The sequence below is a fragment of the Balearica regulorum genome, chromosome 7 (assembly GCF_011004875.1).
Source record: "Balearica regulorum gibbericeps isolate bBalReg1 chromosome 7, bBalReg1.pri, whole genome shotgun sequence".
Lineage (NCBI taxonomy): Eukaryota > Metazoa > Chordata > Aves > Gruiformes > Gruidae > Balearica > Balearica regulorum.
The window spans coordinates 35,044,151-35,067,230 of NC_046190.1; positions in this window are offsets into that span (position 1 = coordinate 35,044,151).

The following is a 23,080-nucleotide window of genomic DNA, read 5'->3' on the forward strand; positions in this document are numbered from 1 at the left end:
GGCATGACGCTTTTTCTACTTGCTGTTCTCTCATCTAGAGGGCTCTATGGTTGTGTTTTGTTTTCAGTCTTTTTGTTTTCATTATTTGGTCTTTAGGAAAGACATAGACGTAGCATTTATCACAATTGCTTTTTCATCGAGCGGGATTTGGTATTACCTGTGAATGCTTAGAGCCATTGTCCAGGGTATTTAATTAGCTCTAACAACTGTAAACATAAAGAGTTTAGATCTTATAAACCTATATAAAATATTAATATTGTATATTAATTACCACTAATGTAATAACATACATTAGTAAAACATTATAATAATATAAAATTAGATGATTTGGATCCAATAAACAGCTCTAAACATCCAGAGAGATAATTGGAGGTTACAATCTGTGCAAAGGGAAAACAAAGTCCATTTGCATTGACCCTAGCAATTTCAATCTGTATGTTCTCTTCTTTCATATAGCAATTTTTACTAAAAGCTCATCATAGTTCTTCAGTAGAGAACAATTTTTAAACCATTTTTAACTTGCCCTTATGTGATGACGGGTTCCATAAATTGTTGTAGTAATTTGGTTCTCTACTAAATAATAGGTGTATTTCCCTATTAAAAATAAGCTCTCTTACAGTTCTTCCTCAGAACCTTGTATTTTTACAATAATTTATTTAGTGGAAATTAATTAGTTTGTTAAAATAGCATTGTATGAGATCTCACTGAAATGTAGTCTGTAAACTCTAAATCAGTCATGTATCTAGTTTCTGCCTCATTTAATCAGCCTGTTTGAAATTGTGTTAGGCATTACAAAAAAGTGCTACTGGATATTTCAGGTCCCTAGAGGAATGTCGATTGTGTGTCAGACTGGTCAGGAATTCTGGTTTAACTGGCTTTATCAGAAATTCTGATTCATTAAAACTTAAATATTGTGTAAGAATACAGTTGTTATAGATCAAAGGTTTCTCAGCTTTTAAGGAGAGAGATGGACCCAGAAGATGTGTTTTTGGTGCTTGCCTGAACCATTGTTCAAATTTTTGATCTAATTAATATTCAGCTTACACAGTGGGACAGCTCTAGCAGGAAAAATTGGGATAAGCCTATCTCAAACTAATTCATAGGCTGGTTGTGTTGTGGCATTGCAGGAGAGCCAAATTCAAATCCCTGTTCTGCCAATAAATTATGTGGCTAGGGAATTGCTATGTATTACCTCTTAGCAGTTGGGATTTTCCCCCCTATTCTCAAGAGCCAAGTTTAAGGATTACATTAAAACATGGTGCAGATTGTAATGGTATAATTTGCACAGTGAATAACCAGAAGAGAAAGGGAGAGCTCATCAAGAGAAAGCACCAGAAAAGCATAAGTTGAAAGACGGAGGGTGGCCTCTTCATATGCTCTCTTATGTACTGTCGCTGTAATATTTTGCAACTGTTTCAGGACAGGTGCCCTGCGTGCTCTAAGAAATTCCTGCTCCATTTGCTTTGCAGTGCCACTCCTGATTGTGCTGAAAAAATCTGTTTGTGGGACCTGTATGGGTTACATGTGTCAGAGAAGTTAAAGATATATAGGTAATTATATTGTATTTAATATGTGTTTGTTTTAGCCTGATCAGTCCTTGGTCAGCGCTTAGGAGTTGGCAGGAATTGGACGTAAGGGGCTGAGAACACTTAATGCCAGCAGCGAATGGCCCTTGATACGCAGTACAACTAAGGCAATGTTATAATGCAAATAGGTGCTCATTTAGGCACAGTAACTTCATGGTCTCACCAAATTTTGCTCTGCATGATCAGGGACCTGTTCGTCATTGTCTTCTTAATTATGCAGTGCATTATACATATGATAGCCACTTTTGCTCTCAGCCAGATGGCAGTCCTCATCAATATTCAAAACTGATAAAGCTGTTTTAAGGAGCTGCAAACAGTTGAATGCTGAGGTAACTTTTGCATCTTAACTTTCTCATTTAATGTAACCACTACTTTATTCAGCATTTGGAAAAAAAAAAAAAATTAGCTGTGCTGTATCTTTCTGTCATTGAATTACCTAGAAACAGAGAGAAAAGGAAAAGGATATAAAGCAAACAAGGAAATCAGTAGTGCATCAGGAGTATGATTTCATAGCATTTTATGACTGGACCATAATCTGGGTTTGGGTTATAAGTTGCTCTTTAGTTACACTGTTAAATTCTTACCCTCAGCTATAGCAATCCCTAACCTACATTTTGAGATGCTTTCAGTTCCTCAGATTAGAGGTGAGTCCCTCCTGCAGCTGGAACAGCAAGTGCATTGTTGCTGAGAAGTGATGCCCCTAATCAACTGTTGTTGCTAGAGGCAGGCTCTCTGGTCTGGTGAAGGGATGTGCTAGTAGCTGACAGCAGTCAGCTACAGCTTACTTCCCAAAGAATAGGTAGGATCTCCTCAGCCCAGCTATGGTCCCAGATGAGGAATAGTGATCTCTGACCTTCTGAAAGCAGTGGACACAGTGGCAATGGGTCAAAGAGCTCAGCAGGCAAAAGTCTAGGACTAAAACCGTATAATAGGTGTATAACCTTTAATAGGTATAGGCAAAGATAGTTCGGATATGTGTTATCCATAGAGGGAAGACTGTTGAATGATAAATGTAATTTCTCTAAATCTGAAGTGATTCCATGGCTCCTAACAGAGAATTCAGTGATCACCAAAACCTTTTATGCAGTCATAAATGAGTAAAAAATCTGGCTTAAAATATGGTGGAGAATTGCCCGCTGCCAGAAGAACTTTTGTTTTTAATTCAAACACCCATTAGCACTGTTTTGTTCTAATTAAATTTCTGTCATGGAGACATTTGGTTATTCAAAGTTCACTAAAAACAAGACTAAAACACATTTACCCCGAGTTTGACTGTTACTGCTTTTGAATTACAGGTAATATTTGACATTATCAGAGCATGAAACAAAATCACATGAGCATGCTTGCCTTTCACTCTTCTATATTGTTACATTATTTCAATTAAAGTTTACTAGGCAAGTGTTGGTTTAGTTTAAATATTAATTGTAAATAATTACTAAAATATTACCCATGTATTACAAAAAGTACTTTCATTCTGTTGGATTATCTGATTTAGTAAACTAGGACTGATCATGAGTTTTGGAGTGCATGATGTGTGCCTTTGTGGAGAGTTCTTCCTTTCTTTCCCAGTTGTATTTGTTCTTTTCTTCTACCAGACACCTCTTTCTTTGCCCCAGGTGTGTGCTTAAGCAATTTATCTCAATGTATTCATACATCCTAGCAAAGCAGAATTCCTGGGAAAGCAAAAAAGTTTCCTTTTCTGGCCAAGAAAAGGCCTTTCCTAGTTCCTGTGGAAGTTCCTCACTGAAATCTCCCCCAACGCTTCTCTCCCACTGCAGCCTGTGCTACAAAGGTACAAATTACAACAGAGCTCATCTGTTGGCATCCCTGTTGCATTGTCATTTATTGAACACAGAAGCTGCCATAATGGACCACAGCCGCTGATGCTGACAGAGATCAGGAATGGATTTTTTTAATTTTTTTTTTTTTTAATTTTAAATATTAAACTCTTGTAAACTTTGGACTATATTGTAATTCATCCCAAAGTGGTTGCCTAGATGAATGGCCAGTATCATACAGACAATCTATGATGGCCTTTCATGTAACTCTGTGTTTGGGACAGACTAACCTGCATGTTGAACCTCCTAGCTCGCTGTACTTTACTTAGTTCCTTTTGGTGTTACTGTTCTGGGTTTTTCTGGGATTAATTTTCAGGGCTCCAAGTTGAGCAAGAACAGAATTTTACAAACATCTTCAGAAAGAAACAAGATAAATACAGTGAATGAAACGTAAAGGTCTTAGAAAAGGAGAAGTATGACATAGAAAAGCAGGGAAGGAGCTTGGCTTTGGAGGAAGTGGATGCATGGGATATGGAATATCCAGCTTAATTCTGTGGAAGCTAAGGGTAGAGAGAATTTTTAGACAAATCTGAATGGAGTGTTAGGTTAACCATTAGTATAACAGTAAACCAGACTGTTGGCATTAACTTTACTTCAGATTGCCTACCAGTACTGCTTATTTATCATCTGTGGTATGGGAGCACAAGTTCTTTTCTGCTTCTTTTCTGTTTTAGCATCACACACCTGTGTAGGACTGAAATCAGTTTTGATGTGACCTGGTACAATTCCCACTGAAAGCTTATGCCAGGGAGATATAATTGATGTTGCAGGCTTTCACTGATTTATAAAGAAAAAAGTAAACTAAATATTGATTTTAGTCCTCTCTTAACTGCTGGAGTAAGCATTTCTTTGTAGAGCACTGGCACTTTAAGTTGTTGTAACAGTTTGAGAAAATCTGAAGGCTTGTTTCAGTTGATAGTATTTTGCGTTTATCTACTGTAAACTTGTGTGAAATTCACTCTTATCAGTGAATGGATAAAAGCTATAGTCAAAGAAAGATAAATCAGTTCTATCTTTTTGTTAAAATGTATGCCATATCCATGGGAAAATCATGGCACAAATTAAATGAAGTTAAGTCAGATACTCTGTAAAAGCTATGCATCTTGTCTGCTTTGAAATTTCATTGTACTTTAAATACTTTTTCATTTGGTAAGTGCCCTAGCCCAATCATGAAAGTATATGCTTTCAAGGATACATTTCTGATATGCTTGTTAATAGCTAATCAAATGATCCAGTTGGTCCTAGTTAATATTCTTCATTTTGCATTCCTGTCTGAAAAGAAAAAAAAAAAAGAAAATTACAAACCTCCAGATAACAATATGAGTGGCTAAAGGTTTTTCTTTCCAGCTCTGAGCCACTATTTTCTAGTGTTCTTAACTATAGCGGGAGACTTTAATAGTAAAATAACCAAAAAGCAGAGGCTGGAACGGGAAGCATTGAGTTGGAATACAGGTATTTAGGTTTGTAAATTATATTACAAGAATTTGTAATATGATATATTTGTAAGATGATTCATGCACAAGTGCCACTTGTATGAATAGGAATCTCAAGATCCTAGCAACTGTAGCATGTTGCTAAATTTTTGAGTTTCTATTTTATTGGCTTCTGTGAGGAGGTACTTGGATATTAAAAAAGAAAAATAAATCTGTCAATTTATGGAAGAGAAGAGCTGAACTAGATTGAAACTCAGTCAATCAATGTTCAGATACACCTGTAGGACTCCAGAAAAGATGTTAAATTTTCCTATGCTTGAGTTGCCTGAAGCCATTCCTCTTACGGGGTGAGAGCTTGTAAAAATGTGCAACCAGTGCCTTAGGCCCTCAGAGGTGGCTCCTCGTTATCTATGTGGGTTTACATGTTAATTCATCCAACATGTCCACTGCACAACTCATTGTGCTGTTTAGATCACAGGCTCTAGTATTATTTTGTTCACAGTGGCCTTATTATGAGCAAACTGCTTTCTGGGCCCACACACAGAGTTGTCTGCCCCGAGACATTTACCACCTCAGAAGAGGTGGCTAGTGCTTCTTCAACAGTGAGAGATTTTTTCACATGTTAGGGAATTCTATAAACAGGATGATAGGAGGAGGATGCTAAGAGGGATTACAAAGTACAATAGATAGGGCCTTTGTGTAGCATTTGACAGCCCTCAAAAACTATGTATTCTGTGTCTCTGTGAAACTTCACAAACTTGCATAATTTGTCTTTTCTTTCTTTTTCAAAATAATTGGATTATTATTAATAGAATCATGCTTTGGTTTTCTACCTTGTACTAGTTCCATTTATAAAGTGATCTACTCTCTGAAACTATTAGTTTTGACTAGAATGTGAAGTTTAAAATAATAGGGGAAATCAAGTTTGTCCAGAGGCAGCCTTTGATGTTAGTGAATGTTTGGGAACCATTTCCAAGAGAAAAATAATGAATTTGTGTAGAAGAGACTGTGATGACTAGTAGCCTTTCCTAATATGAACTAGTGTGTCATATTGTGTCAATGGCTTTTTGTCCTCTTTTCTGGTTTGCTAGGTTACTCTTTGTTTGCTTCTTTTCAGACTAATTTAATGTCTACTAATTTACTCTTTTCAATTCAGTACAGACTCATTTATCCTTTTTCCTTTGGCCTAGCAACTTCAGAAGCTAATCACTCCTTGTAGGATTATATGCTGCAGGTCATTGGCCTGAGAATGACATAAATTAGGTTTTCTCTTACCATCAGGATGCTCATGTAGAAGCCTACCTTTTCTCTACAGCTTAGCTAAAACATCTTCCAGTTTTTTCATGAAAACTAGATGGCTGCCAAGATCTCACATTGCTGTATCAACTGCGAGACAGTTGATCAGTTACCGATGGAGTGTTAAGATTCAACCAAAAGGATTAAACCAAGTCAGGCTAGCCCAGCATGCTCTCTCCAGGGGTGTTAACCATGAAGAGATCTTGAGAAACAGCTTCATTAAAATGTATTTATAGTTGGATTAGAACCAAACATTGTTTTGTAACATTCCAAAAAATGAAAAGACCGTTTTCTTCTGATCTAGATAGATGAAATGTTATGAGAACAGTTAGTATGACAAGATTATAAATGCTTAATGTGCTGGAAATGCTGTAAAATTGTCCAACCTTATATATAGTCTAATTTGAATAAGACCAATTTTGGGAATTCCATTCTACAGGCACTATTTTGTTGAGTTTGTCTTCAAACTCTAATTTTCTATATGTGTGGTAAACATTAAGCATCAACATTTGGGCTCCACATCTCTAATGTGGAAATAGTTTGTGAAGGTTACAAAGCTTCTTTGATACAAAAGGCAAAGATTTTTAAAGTGATATTTAAAATAGAATGCTGTGTCCGGGTCAGATTAACATCTTTGGAAAGCTAACTACTAGACAAATGAAAAGAACTTTAGAAAAGAAAACAAAAGCTTCTGCAAGTGAGAGATCTAAATTTGCATTTTTAAAGTTTTCCTAACATTCAAAAATTGCTACTCAGTTTAGGAAGAATTGATTTGTGGAAAAAACCCCACCCAACCTAATTATGATTCATTGTCATGAAATGGTGCATGGTTTTTTGTTTAAGTATATATTCAGCAAGGAAGTAAAAGTGAAGATAGTAATAAATTTTCATATTTTAGCCCATATTTTTTGTGTGATTGGTTGGGGAGGCTGCTTAACATTCTTGAATACCAGGAATAACTTCTCTCAGGCAATGTACAGTAGGAATAAGAGCAGCCTCTTAACTTTTGATCCATATATGTATTAATTCACCATAGAATATGGCTCTACAAGAATATTGCTATACTGTACTACTTATTACAGTGAATTGAGATATTTTTAGTCCAACTGTTTTATATAGCCCAGGCTGCAGTTTTATAGATTCTTGTCCCGAAACCAACAGCTCGCTGTTTAGCACTTTATATGCTTCACTTTGTTAAAAGAGTAAAATACAGTGTGTTGGGTTTGCATGGCAAGGTTTTGGTAGCGGGGGGGGGTGGTGGTGGTGGTGGTGGTGTGTCTACAGGGGTGGCTTCTGTGAGAAGCTGCTAGAAGCTTCCCCTGTGTCTGACAGAGCCAATGCCAGCTGGCTCCCAAGACGGACCCGCTGCTGGCCAAGGCCAAGCCAATCAGCACCTCTGTGATAACATATTTAAGAAAGAGAAAAAACAGTTAGAGAGAGCTTTTGCAGCTGGAGAGAGGAGTGAGAAGATGTAAGAAACTCTGCAGACACCAAGGTCAGTGCAGAAGGAGGGGGAGAAGGTGCTCCAGGTGCCCGAGCAGAGATCCCCCTGCAGCCCGTGGTGAAGACCATGGTGAGGCAGGCTGTCCCCCTGCAGCCCATGGAGGAAGGATGAGGGGATGTAGAGATTCCACCTGCAGCCCGTGGAGGACCCCACGCCGGAGCAGGTGGAGGCACCTGAAGGAGGCTGTGGCCCTCTGGGAAGCCCATGCTGGAGCAAGCTCCTGGCAGGACCTGTGGCCCCGTGGAGAGAGGAGCCCACGCCAGAGCAGGTTTGCTGGCAGGACTTGTGACCCCGTGGGGGACCCACGCTGGAGCAGTCTGCTCCTGAAGGTCTGCACCCCGTGGAGGAGACCCACGCTGGAGCAGTTTGTGAAGGACTGTAGCCCATGGGAGAGACCCACGTTGGAGCAGTTCGTGAAGGACTGTCTCCCATGAGAGGGACTCCATGCTGGAGCAGGGGAATGGGAGTCCTCCCCATGAGGAGGAAGAAGCAGCAGAAACACTGTGTGATCAACTGACTGTAACCCCCATTCCACGTCCCCCTGTGCCGCTGAGGGGGGTCAGAGGAGAAGCCGGGAGTGAAGTTGAGCCTGGGAAGATGGGAGGGGTGGGGGGAGGTGTTTTTAAGATTTTATTTTATTTCTCATTCCTCTACTCTGTTTTGCCTAGTAATAAATAAGATGAATTCCCTCTCTAAGTTCGGTCTGTTTTGACAATAGTTAGTGAATGATCTCTCTCTGTCCTTATCTCGACCCATAAGTTTTTTTTTTCGTTGTACTATTTTCTCCCCTGTTTAGTGAATGAGGGGAGTGATAGAGCGGCTCTGGTGGGCACCTGGCCCTCAGCCAGGGTCAACCCACCACATACAGTTTATTAAGGAGAGATACAAGGCAATAAAAATTTCTGAAGCTTAAATTCAGTCCTTAATATCTATAGCTTCCTTTTACTATGACTTTTGTTTCTCATGTATGTAGTAATATTTTAGCATGCCAAAGGGTAGCATAGTAACACTAATAAGTTATTCCTTCCTTTCCTGAGTTCTGATAATACTCTTTCCTATGTGATGATACAACTTTTCATTCCTCAAGAAGCCTACGGGCTACTATCTTTGTAGTATCTCTTGCTTTTTTTAAAACCTTTTTATAAAAAATTACCTGCATGAAGACGTTTGGAGAGAGTTTGAAAAAGAGACTTCTTCCCTTAGGTAAGTACCTTTTCCAAAATGTTGGCTAAACCTCTAGAAGCAAAAGTTCTGAAGTTTCATTAAAGGCAAAACCTGCTTCATTTTCTTCCATCTCTAACAGATGGCCCTTTTGCTCACTAATCTCCCTTTATTCTTTTGACTGCATCCTGAAATGTGCAGGAATGGGGGAGTGAGCCTGGATATTCCGTGACTTGTATTTGGCAGGTATGACTTTGTTGCTTCACCGCCTTTTGTAACTTCAGTGTGTAAATGCAGCAGTACCAGATAGCAAAATTCATAAAGAACTGGCAAACGAGGTTTCAGAATTGTTGGCAGTCATCTTTTGGGGACTCATTGAGAACAACAGGAGGTAAAGAAGAATGGAGGAAGGCACAGGTCCAACAGACCAATTCGATGCTCTGTTGCATGCATGCATAACTGCAGTCAGAACTGTGTACAGATCTTAAAAAAATAAAAATAATATGGTAAATAGGACTTTCACATTTTTCAAGGTGGAAAAAAAGAGACCTGATAAAGTACTGATAAACTGAATATAAAAAATATATTTGAGGAAGTGCTATGTAGCATTTACATCCCTTGGTGTTTGAGTATACACTGCGTGTGATATAACTCACTTAAAGTCTGCTTACCTGAATGTCTTCGTGAAACATTCAGTGAAAACAGGAGATCTAATAGATTCAGATTTAGAGAGTTACATGACTTCCATTGAGGTACTGAAGCAATTTGTGCATTGGTTAAAAAAATTGGCAAGAAGGTTGTCATGAGAAAATAAAGCAAATGAAGGAAAGAATGACAATTGCACCAATTGTCATTTTGCTGACAAAAATTAATCTAGGAGGGCTTGCTAACATTTGTGAACATGGACATAAAAGGCTGTAGGAAGTAGAACAGTTAAGAGAGGCAGATGTAAACAGAGTAAAATGTAATCAAGATGAATGCAAAGAGATTCTCAGTGTAAAAAACAACAATGAAAAACATAAAATGTGGGAATGCTGACTTAAGAAACAGTATTAGAGAATACAGTATGGTGCTGCTACAAAAATGCAAATATAGGGATATAGCAGAAAGAGGACTTTTATTTTCTCTTTCTTTGGACTGAGAACAAATAATAGTTTTCTTAGAGAACGTTCTCTGACTGAAGCAGTATCACCAGAATTGTTATGGAAACTGTTGTGCTAGGTTACTGTGTCAAACCAACCCTTACCAGTTCCATTAAAAAATGTTAGTAGCATTCACTCCTCTTCAGAACTGACTTTTCAAAAGCATTGCATTTGTAATCACCACTCTGAATTTTTAGCCAAAATATTAGCCTTATTACAGTACTTCCCTATGTTTGGCGTTAGAGAAGTTGTCCCTTATAGCTTTTGTTTCTGTCTTTGTCCTGCTTGCAGAACATTTGATTTATACTACTGCTCTTCTCCAGCCTAGCAATGAGAATTGCTACTGCGGTGTTTGTTCTGTGTAACCTGTTTATTATTCCATCTCTTCATTGAGTTTTCAACCTCCTCCTCTTTAAGAGCATCCAAGAACAAATATTTCTTGACAGCTGTTTTTCCGATTTTTCCCTGGGCTGCTACCATCTTCATCTGACTTTTTGCGCATAGTCTAAGCTGCTGAGAACTAAATATGCTACAAGGAACAGAGATGAGAACTTCTTTTAAGACAAAGGGTTTTGTGCTCTCCTTAGGTTAATCATCAACTTTTCAGTTACCACTAAGTTAAAATGAGGGCTGTGTAAATTGGAATCCAAAGGAGAAAGAAGTTGCAACATTGAATGTCTCATGTTGTTGGTTTCTACTTCCAACAACTTTCATCTGACTCATGCTTTCTGAATGGTCTCTTGCAGAGATCTTTCAGTGGGTTCTTTGTTTAATTTGTTTTTTAGCATTCTGTTGATTTATTCCTCTATTGCCATTTGAGTCTTACTTTATATGGCTTTTGACAGATGCTTCTGTTTTTAAGTTGCTGGAAGCTATGGTTAGTTTCATGTTGTACATTTCTCTGGTATTTCGTATTCTGGATTGCACTTTCATATTATTCCTTTTTGGTCTACTACTGCGAAGACACACATAATTTTAGCTTCAGTGTTATTAACTAGATGCATAAAACTTCACACACAGAAACAATTCCTCTATTTGAAGTAGTGGCTGTTTTTCCTGTAAAGTTGTCTGAATGATATCTTCAGATTCCAGACTAAATACCATGTATTTCATTGAACACTCTTCATACAACTCTTAATACAAGTAACATACAACTTTTATGATAGACTAATGTTGTTATTGTTCAAAAGAAACATTATTGTTTTGCTGTCAGTGCCTTTCTAATTATTTTTAAAATGATACCTGTATGCAATGCCATATACAATTTGATTTTAATGTTATCTAGGCTATAGTCAGGTAAGATTTGTTTAGTTACCTGAAAAAAGAATTTGGAAGTTCTAAGTTCTTCTGAAGTAATAAAAAATAGGTAGGGTTATTTTTTCTCTTCAAATCCCCTCAGACCTATGTAACCTCCTAGGATAAGAGCTGATGTTAGATAAAACTACAGCAAAAAAAAAAAAGACAGATAAATCAGAAGTAACTGCCCTTACTGATAATAGCTGTTGGTGATGGAAATTAAGAAAGCTTTTTCAGAATGCTGGACTCAGATGCAAGAGGATCAAGGAGTCTCTCAGTGACAACAGGTAGTTCTTGAACAGCTGACAAAGACAGCAATACTCCTGCCACATCACAATTCAGATCAAATATGTTTTCTGGGAATTGTGCAAGCAAATTTCCTGCTGTGGTGTATCTAGGTCTTGATGCTTGAGTTGAGCAAAGGAAAATGGACAAGAGAGACACTGATAGGTTTGCTAAAGGGATGGGACAAGATTTCTACTCATGTAACAATTAATTTCTTTTTTTCTGTAACAAAGTTATGAGGGCCTTATCTCACTGGTCTTTGCAAATCATGTAGATGAGGTGTGTTACAAGAACAATTAATTTTGTTGTATAGTCATGCTTGCCATATGGAAATGTAGCTGTAAAAAGGTCATGAGGGACAAGGGGACCCTTTCCTTATGGCCTTGGCCATATGAGTTACGGGTGGAGCTACCTCTTCGTTAAACTGTAATTCAGATACTTTTAACATGAAATCATCCAGATATAACAAAATATCAAGAAAGATATGATTTGGAAGCCAAAAATAAAGAAAAATCACATTTACAATAGAGGGATTACCTTAGTTTATAACAGCAGCGATATTTTGATCTTTTCATTTAATGATGACTCAACAGGGAAAAGTCTGTAATCGGACAGAGATAACACCAGACAAAATAGTAGACACTTAGGCATGAAATACATTGCATGCAGTGGTGGACTTGCTAGTGACCTTCAGAGGAAGTCAAATCCACATTTCTTTAGCGAAACTCTATGAATAGATGTTACAGTAATGGTCATAGAATATTTAAAAGGACCTTGCTTATGCTTTTTTTTTTTGGTGCTGATGTGGTCTATGACATAGGAGAATTTACTTCATATACTTCTTTTTAACCTTCACTTCAGGTTTAGATTGTAAAGTGCTTGGGGCAGGGCTGTCTCCTACTGTGCGTACCTACAGGATGAATGAAGCTTTGTTCACAGATAAGGCCACAAGGTACCAACTCACATTGGTAAAGAATGCAGGTACACTGGATAGAAATCAATGGTGTTGGTGCCCTCCTTTAGTGAGTCATGATTGCCTCTTGCTCTCAGCAGTTGAAGAGCAGAATACTACCTCTCTTCCAAGGACATTTTACAAAAATTCCTAAATTAACTGGATTTCATTATTTGTAGTTTTCCTATTCAGTTCATTATTCTTTAAATGTGTATTTCTATACTTGCGTATCTTAGCAAAAAATCAATTTGTCTAGAAAAATCAATGTAAGATCATCCTGGCAATTAACAGTTATTTATAGCATAAATTCCACCTATAATACGCTTTTACTGGATTATACTTAAAAATCATTTACTCGATAACTAATGCAAAAATGTATGTATACTTTGCAGTGTGCCTTGTTAGTTTATTATTTTTTTAATCTATTTCTTTCTCTTCTCCAAGGTTGCAAAAGTCTTAGAGAGAAGAAAAATATACATCATATGTAATCATTCTGTTGAGGGCTATAATCTTATAAATTGCTATACCATGTTATATTAAAAGAATATTAGGAGACTGGCATCTTCATTAAAACTGAATCCTGAAGAAGGAAGCTTCAGTGATTGTTTAAGCATTGTCAAAAAGGGCTAATGGAAGATAACAGTGGTAGTTGATGGCATAATAAATTATCGTATAATAAGTAATCACACTAAAAGATAAGACCTGGACCAAATTTGAAGAGGGTTGATTTGGTGTAGCAGTGTTTTTGAACTTAAGCTAGTAGAAAGAATGTAAGATTTAGGCCACAAATCAGAACTATAAAAAAAAATAATCAGGATTTCAACCATAATTTAAGTGGACCATAGAATGATCCGGTTCTTAGCAACAAATACTCAGATGTAGTAGGAAGTAACTTAAAAATTGAATTTATCTGCTAGACCTTTGATGACTTTGATTATTCTAACTGAAAATGCATTTTGGGATGTGATTTTGTGGTGTTGATTTGCATTTTTAAAAGTTTACAATTTGCAAGTGATCCTGAAAATTTAAAGTTTGTGTGGAGACATAGTGTCTTATATTAGATCAACAAATACAGATGAGAAAAATGAGGCATGCTTTCAAGAACACAAGGCTGCCTTTGAATCTGAAGAACCTGTATGTTATATTGAAGACATTGTTATCCTAGTTCACATTTTGATAAGTGTAGTGAAACATTTCTTTGAGTGCAGGCACATTAATGAGAACAAGCAAATTAAAAATGCTTGCCCAAAGAGCTCACAATTGTCTCATGTTTTCTTAATATTAAATTGATGCCATCTAGCAAGATTGGCACTAGCAAGAGCTTTCCAGCTCATTGCACTATCCTCCCGCTGCATCCAGAACAATTTCCTCTGTTTGAGCTATTCCTTTTCATTTTCTATTCTGTGTAACTGTATTTTCCATTCTCTGTCATTTATCATAGAATCATAGACTGGTTTGGGTTAGAGGGGACCTTTAAAGATCACCTAATTCCAACCCCCCTGTCATGGGCAGGGAGGGACATTTTCCACTAGACCAGGTTGCCCAAAGCCCCATCCAACCTGGCCTTGAGCACAGGGAGGGGGCATCCATAACTTCTCTGGGCAACCCGATCCAGTGCCTCACTGCCCTCACAGTGAAGAATTTCTTCCTAACATCTAATCTAAATCTACCCTCTTTTAGCTGAAGGCCATTCTCCCTTGTCCCATTCACTCCATGCCCTTGTAAACAATGCCTCTCCGGCTTTCTTGTAGGCCCTCTTTAGGTACTGAAAGACTATTAGAAGGTCTCCCTGGAGCCTTTTCTTCTCCAGGCTGACCAATCCCAACCCTCTCAGCCTGTCTTGACAGGAGAGGTGCTCCAGCCCTCTAATCATCTTCATGGCCCTCCTCTGGACTCGCTCCAACAGCTTCATGTCCTTCTTACATTGGGGGCCCCAGAGCTAGTACTCCAGGAATAGAGGGGGACAATCACGTCCCCCAACCTGGTGGTCACGCTGTCTTTGATGCAGCCCAGGATACGATTGGCTTTCTGGGCTGCAAGCTTTTCATCAACCAACAACCCCAAGTCCTCCTCCTCAGAGCTGCTCTCAATCCATTCTCTGCCCAGCCTGTTGTTGTTCTTGGGATTGCGCTGACCTACGTGCAGGACCTCGCACTTGGCCTTGCTGAACTTCATGCGGTTCGCATGGGCCCACCTCTCCAGCCTGTCAAGGTCCCTCTGGATGGCATCCCTTCCGTCCAGCATGTCGACCACACCACACAGCTTGGTGTCATCAGCAAACTGGCTGATTTTGTTTATGCTGATCTGCTCTCTAATTGCCACCTTGCTCAGAAGCACTGTCTTCTGAAGTCTGTGCTTTGATCCATATGAAGTGTAAGATCTCATGAAATAGCTATCTGGCTCTATTCTACCTTTTCTCTTCTAGATCTTTGAGTGTGTTTTCTCTCATCAAGACTTAATTTTTTTCTCTTTGATCTCTTCTGGGTTTGTTTTTATTCTCTCTGCTCTAAACAAACTGCCCTAAATTGCCCTAAAGGCAATTTTTCCTTCCTACTCTGCAGGATAAGTTTCCTGGCTTTGCACCCCATTCTTTTTTTGCTTTTTTACAGGTTAAGAATTATCATTAAAATATACATTCAACACAAAAACTGCACACACACTAATCACATCAACAAGGAAAAAGAAAAAAGAATTCCTCACACCAAAATCAAAACAACACCATCACAACACCAAACAAGAGTGGACAATACACACAGAATCCACCTCTCGTCCCTTCACCACTATTTCACTCTCAAGCTATGTTCAGTTCATGTTATCTTTCCAGCAATGTATTTTCTTCTGTGCCACAGGTTTAATATATTTGAAATTGTGTGTTATGGTATTTTTGAAAATAGCATGGTCCAAACCAATCTGGAAGGCATTCTTCTCAGCTGTCTACTCTTCCTCCTTATATGCCATGTGTTTTCTCTGTTTCTAGGCTTATTTCCGCCATTGGGGAGGGGACACAACAAAAAGCCCTTTTTCTTTTACTGTCCCACTGTGGTCTTATCTGTGGCATAATAGCTTAACATGAACCCTGTGAAAGTTACAGTCCAGGTTTCAGATAGTTTATTAGAATTTCCTTACCATTAGCAAGAGAAATGGACATTTGTGTTGGATAATTCAGTACATCTTCAAATGCATACAGACAGTTCAAGCAGGAGAGGTGAATCTCTTCCTGCAGATGTCTGTGATTGTTTACTAGAGAGGGATTCTAGCACAGTGTGTCTACTTGTTGTCAACTAGGCATCTACGTTAGTTACCAGAAATGAATTGTCCTCGTAATTTGCAGCCTGTGTACATGCAGCATAACTTCCACCAGAAGCTGTAAGAGAAGGTGAAATGAAAGTCATCAGTATTCGAACATGGGTAAATTTTCTTTCCTGTGTCCCTTCATGGAGAAGGGATGACTCTTAACTATGAACATGATATGATTTGTTCTCCAAAACAGTAAACTAATCTCACTTGCCCTACTGGAATCCATCAAAAACTGATTCCCTGTTTCTTTGCCTGTGTTAAATTTGAGCAAAGTTTCTCAAAGAGGCATAAGACTTGCAAAATAAAGAGCTCAGCTATCTCAAAGAAAGAGTCATGAACCAAACACCAAATTTAAGCAGGAATCCATCTTCATGTGAACAGCAAATGTCTCTTAATTTATCTTCTTTTTGGTTTTTTTTTTAAGGGAGGAGGAAAGCGAAATGAAGGGTGGTATAGGACATAATGCTAGTAAATGAAGGACACTTCATATTGAAGAAGAATGCCTTTTCAAGTTAAATGCACAGAAATAACCTCTTGTGGGCCATTTATACCATGGGTGACCAGCAAAGTACTTGAACTTTTGTAAGGTAAAGCCTTCTGTAATTGCCAATACTATGGAATTTGTATTTTTTTATAATAAGTATTACCAGAAATCTCATGAGTCATTTATTTATAGTTAGAAAATAACAGAAGAAGGGCAATCTCCTTTCTGCTTAGAAAAACACAAAAAATTAACAAACCACAGTGTAAGAGATCTTAGTTGCCATGAAATTCCTAGATTCTGAAAGAACTGTGATTTTCTCACCTTGAGCTTCCAGAGTTCATGTCAGGTAGGAGTGTTGAATGAAGGTTAGTCTTGTGAAATGGAGAAAGGGGATGGGAATTAAATGAGTAGATTGCTGCTTAATGCATTCTGGTGTTTGCTTGTAAAATATCATTATAGTTGTCTTACAAGAAGCTGCTTTCACATCAAGTGCAGAGATGATGCAGTAGTTGTATAGGCCTGCAAGACACACTACTTGGCAGAATAATGGAGATTGTCAAGGGAGAATGCAGCACTATGACACTTTCCTGCTGGATTTTCTTTTGAACAGTCCTTTCCTGTATCCAAATACATCATTGCAGGGACCCAGAGTAGGCCTGGACAAGTTGTCAAGTATGTTTTATGGGAATATTGCATTTATTTCAGAACCTGCAAATGCAGTGAAATGGAATTTTTGTTGGGAAATTATTGGTTTTCTAGTTGTCCTTTCAGTCTCTATTTCTGTGAATGCTCACCAACAGCAGGTTTTATTTGTTTAGGGCTAAACTCAGTGGTGCTTGAGCAGTATGTCTTGAGTTTGACCATCAGTGAACTGATTGGGAGAAGGAGGAGGGTTTGAAGTCAGATTTCTGCCTGTGCACTGAATGAGATGATGATTTTTGTGGAATGGAATTTGTGTATATGATATATCCTTGTTTCCTGTTAATCACCATCTGGTCTCCATGTAGAATACATGTATGTTTACACACACAAAGCTTTTTAAATTCATTACACAATGCTGAGTTACTGTTGAAACCATCTGGCCAGAGGCATGCCATTTAGCAGTTGGATTGATAAAGATGGTCAGGTTCAAAGCAAGTCAGGACTGAACATGTTGAAACACACTGTGCGAATAGCAAACAATGTGTTAAGACCATTGAGAGCAGACCAGAAGCTTTACCACTAGAGATCATCTTTCTCTCCATCAACTGGGAAGGAACAAAGTAAAATTTAGCCAAAAGAATAAAAGAAAATCTTCCAGATTTCCAGTAAAACCATCCCACATGGATTATTTATTATTTTGACTTAATTTTCCTGACATAACCAGGGCCTCAAAAGCTCATACTACTCTGCAGAATTGCAACAGTTAAATAGATGTATCTGAATAATGAGTTTTTAAATTTATATATTAAATATATACCTAATAGTAACTAGAAGAAATAATACCATATTCTTATTTTAGTGTCAAAATTTTCCAATGCTTTTACTAGCAGCTAAATTAATGAACAACCTCTGGAGTGGTATAAGTTCACTGGAAACTTTAGAAATCAGTGCAGTATATTAACAAACACTTATAAATGTGGGTCTATTTATAGACAAGTTTTGTACATGACATAAGACTAAATATAATAAAAAATTGTGTATCATTGTTCTATTTAGAATACTAAATAAAGTAGAATTTGCACTTAGCAATATGTTGGTATCTCTTAATAGATTTTTAAAAAGACCATTAAAATAATGTATTATATAGGTTTATCAATGCGTACTTGTTATGTAAACTCATTGTTCCTGTCCCTCAAATGTAGGCCTTTATTTATATAATATTTACATATTTAGTTATTTACATAACGTGCTGTATGCTTTCTTTCAGGAGATAGATCCCCTGAAAATTTGCATTTTAGGAGGTTACGAATTTCTTGTCAAAGCAATGCAGTTTGAGACAAATCATAGAAGCAGACTATTATTCAGGGGGTGTTGTGGGATTTTTTTTTATACCACTAAACCAGGTTTTGATATATAAGTATCACAGGGATTTTCAGACTTAAGCAAAATAGTCTAATGAACTATTCTGACACATAGGTTTCTCTTAATGTTTCTTAATGACAAAAAGCACCTCTTCTCTTAGACATCATGTATTAGAACCTGCATGCTTTGAAGAGTGTGATATCAAATATGGTTTTATTTTTTGAAGTTGCCAAGATACCAAATAATCAGCATAGATTTTATTACATCAAAAGCAATTAGCTGTCATCTACGGAGATGCAGTACCTTGTCATTGACATTGACGTGATAACACATGCATGCCCTGGGAGTGTTTAAATCAAAGAATAAAAGCAGTCTTTTGTTTTCATTAACTATAATTAATACTTGCTTTTTTGTTGTTGTTGTATAATTTAGTCATGGAGCTGTTAGTAAAAGATGCTGTTAAAAACTTCCACATTTTTAAATATTTTTGGGAAAATGCAGTCATCGGAACTACATGCTAGCTATGATATTGGAACTACAACAAATAACTACAATAAAACATTACTGCAGTGTTCTTACTGCTGGTGGTGTTCAATGCTGTGACTCAAACAGGAGTGTGAGACAGTTTGAGTCTATGATGCTATGGGGGCATCAGGTGCACCAAAAAAGCTGAACTGAACTGAACAGAGGGTGCAGGGAAGCCCCATTCTGCCTCTAGTCCTGGTTTGGTACTAGGTGAATACAACTATCAGTCTGACTTACTATAGAAATAAAGCTTTAGAAAGAATTGCATAGCAATCTGCACCTGCAAATTGAAGTTGGAATTTGTATCCTCTTTATCTAGGACACATTTGACGTTGTTTTAATATGCTACTTGCTTGAACTTAATAGATTATGGCCAGACCTTTTAAAGTCATATGAAAGGAGGAGGAGAGCTATGACCAAATGCTTTCCTGTGGCAAAGGTCAGACGCAATGTTCATTTATCCTGTGAAGATACTGACACGTGCTGTAATGTAAGCTCTGTGAATATCCTGGTAATTTCCATGCAACTACCAGCATGGTTTATAATTGAGAGCTTATGTATGTTCTTAGTGTTGAGCTTAATATGCAACTGGGTTAGTGGTTCTAGCTACCTTGGAGACTGAAAGTGTAAAACTTTGGAAGTTTTACTGAAAATTTATGTCAAATGTAAGAAGAAATACTATGAAACACCTATATATCAAAGTGCTTCTGAGTGATGCATGCATGTTGGAACTTTTTTTTGCAAACTGTGTTGAGTGATCAGTTCCAAAGCCATTATTGGATTTAGGCTTTTGTTAAAGAAACAAAACCCTGCAGTACAGATCTGTTGGGAACAGCACTAGAGACAGACCGCAATGGGCAGCTGAATACTTTTGACTGAACTAGTGTAATAAGCAGTTTTGACACTGGGTCCCTTTCTTACTTGCTTTCTAGTTATGTTTATATCTGACTTCTGCTCACTCTAGTTGGCTACTGTGCCTTGCACATATTCTGGAACTGCATGCTGGCAAGTCTAAGTGTATGTATAGGATCATAGGATACCTCAGGTTGGAAAGGGCCTCAAGAGGGCTCCCGTCTAACCTCCTGCTCAAAGCAGTGTCAGCTGTGAGGTCAGACTAGGTTGCTCAGGGCAATATCCAGTGGTGTCTTGGAAACCTTCCAGAAGGGAGATTGCACTATCTCTCTGGGCAACCTGATCCACTGCTTGGCTGTCCTCCTGGGGATAAATGTTTTCCTTGTAGGCAGGCTGAACCTCTCTTGTTCCAGCTTAGTCCTGTCGTCTCTCACCCTCCCACCATGTGCCACTGTGCAGAGCCTGGCTGCATCTTCTTGATGACCTTGTATTGGAGGGGCTGCTGTTAGGTGCCCCTGAAGCCACCTCCTCTCCAGGCAGAACAAGCCCACTTCCCTCAGAGTCTCCTCACAGGGCAAATGCTCCATGACTTGATGCCCCTCTGATGAACTACCGAACTTGCTTCAGTTGATCAAGCCTTTCCTGTATTGGGGAGGCCCAAAACTGGACACATTGTCTAGATGTGAGCCAAGCCCAAGGGGACAGTCACTTCCCTCATTCTGCTGGCTCTGCCATGGTTCATGTGGCCCAGGATACTCTTGGCCTTCTTTGCTACCAGGGCATGCTGCAGGCTCATGCCAAGCTTCCCGTCTGCTAGGACCCCCAGGTTCTTTTCAGCAGGGCTGCTCCCCAGCCAGGCAGCCCCTAGCCTGTGTTGTTTGTTACAAGGGGTTTTGCCTTCCCAGCTGCCAGACTTTGTATTTGTCTTTTTTTTTTTCTTTTTTTTTTTTTTTTAAAATTTCATAAAGTTCCTTACTGTTCTTTGTCCAGTCATGAATACTCCTTGCATAGATGTGATACCTTCAGGAAGGAAGAACTCTCTTTGATCTTCCTGTCCACCACCTGGAGTCAGTAATATTTTTCCCTTAGATAAATAGGACTAGCGAACATAATAGTCTCTTCATTAGGGATGATGACATTCATTGCTTCTGTTTTGAAATTTAGGCTAGTCCCTCAAAGTGGAGATCTTACAAGGTCCACGTTGCAAGAAAGCTTTAGTTTTTCTACTTTTTGACTTGTGGCAGCTGAAGAATAGAATAGATCCTTTCTTCCCACAGATATATTTAAAGTTAAGTACGAAATGTCACTGGAATGTATCATACCCATAACAAAGCAATTTCACTAGGAATAGTGAATCCGATGAGGAGATGTATAGCCTTCATCTGCCACCTGAGCTGCCTTCTGCTGTATGTTCTTTTTGGTGCAGCTGGAAGCTGTCAGGTTGTATGTGGGTTGTGACCACTCGCCCAATGGACACTAAGCTCGAAGTAATCCAGAAGCTTGCACCCAAAGTATATCTGTCAAGGACATGAGTCAAAGAACGGTATGTTCTATTCATAAACAGAACTTACCTGTTTGCTGCACACATTACCTTCATGTTGATACTCCAAAGAATTCTGAGTACTTCAAGTGCCTAGGATGATAGCCTTTATTTGGCATGCATACAAAAACTTCCCATTCATTAACTCAGTGCAGCTATGCTAATCAGTCCTTGAAAAGGTAGCCTTCTGTTTTTCTCACCCATTTGCCTGTCCAGTGCTGAGACTTATTTTTTATTGATATGATCTTTCCTAGCTTATTTATAACCCCTGATAGAGGAAGGAAACTTAATTTTAGCATTGTATCTAGCAATAGCAACCTTATTTTCTCCTTAATAAATTTCTGATGTTAAGATAACCAAATGATTTGTTTACAGTGGCTGGCCTGCCTCAGGAGGAAAATCCTGATCTAATTTTGGGGTTTGAAGCCAACCTGCCATAGAGCTGTTTGCTTCTAGGATCAGCAGTGTATATAGATGTGATGAACAGAGGTGGTTTACTTGAAACATTAAACTGGTAAAAACAGGCATAAGCTTAACAAATACGTAACTTTTCCCAAGAATTCTTCAAATACCTCTGAGGTGTTATTTCATTGCATTAATTCACTCATAGCACAAGCTTTTCAGTCATTATTTCAGCTGAATAATATTTACTCTTAACTGTATAATAAAGTTACTGAAGACTTTAAATTACTACTGTAAAGCAGAGTATTTCACTGTAAATATTGGAGTAAGTACTAGTCAGCATAAATAGCAGTTAGATATCTATGCTCTAATTATTCTACTGAAAATATTTTTACAAGCATTTAGCTAAGTTTAAAAAGTATGAATTTTTAATCTATTTAGGTAAATATCTACTTTTTCTCCATACCAGACATTTCTCTTCAATAAAAACGCACAAGCCAGTAACATATGCTTGTTTTGAAAACTCTTTTTTAAAAACCATGTTTCCTATTGAGAAGTACCATTTTTGTGCAAAGTAATGAACTATTCTGCATGCTGTAGTTTATTACATTGATTTGGGATAGGGGCTGTAACATGAACTTTCTTGACAGAAAGCTAAGTTGAAGTGGAAAAGAAAATTTACTGGATTCAGTATTGTTATCTCCTTGGAATGTGATGGAGAAGAGTATAAGGATAGTAGATGAGAAACTGTATATAGCTGGAAATTAATTTTTAATTGAGGCCAAATGACACGAGCGTCTTTTTCTTTCATGTGATAGCAGTGGAATAGGGGATGGAAGCAGAGGGTTGTTTGGAATACAAAGGGGCTCTTCTTACATTAAAGAGAGACCTTCATTTGCAAAACCAGAGAAAACTCAGAAGCTTTTAAATCTGAATGCTGAGTTGTAGAAATCAAATACCATTACTCAAAATCTAACTCGACATCTGTTAGGAGGTGAAATGTTCTGTGAGACTGCCATTTTGCCATCACGGACAGACATTTACTTGGTAGAATTTGTTTTGGAGAACAGAAGTTGTATTCTGATAATAGATAAGATGCTTTCAAAATCAAAGGGTTGTCAGGAAGTTTGTCATGTTTTGAAATATTAAATGCCATTAATCCATTGCTGAAATAATGGACAAAGACAATGGTAGCAGGGTGATCAGTTATATTGAGTTGTTTGGGTTTTTTTAATTATGCATTAGCTAGCTAATAGAAAATGTATATGAGAGCACAGAGGTGAGACCCACTTGTCGAAAGATTGATTTCTACTACAGTCATTCAAAATCTTAAAACATGGCAGGAGAATGTGTCAGGTATGTCCGTTTTGTGCTTAAGAACTTCATATATGGAAAAGCATGACTCCTGTTTTAAATAGGCTTTCAGTGGCAGAAAAAAGGGGGAGGCAACAACAAGGGGAAAAGATAAGAAGAAAAGCCATGC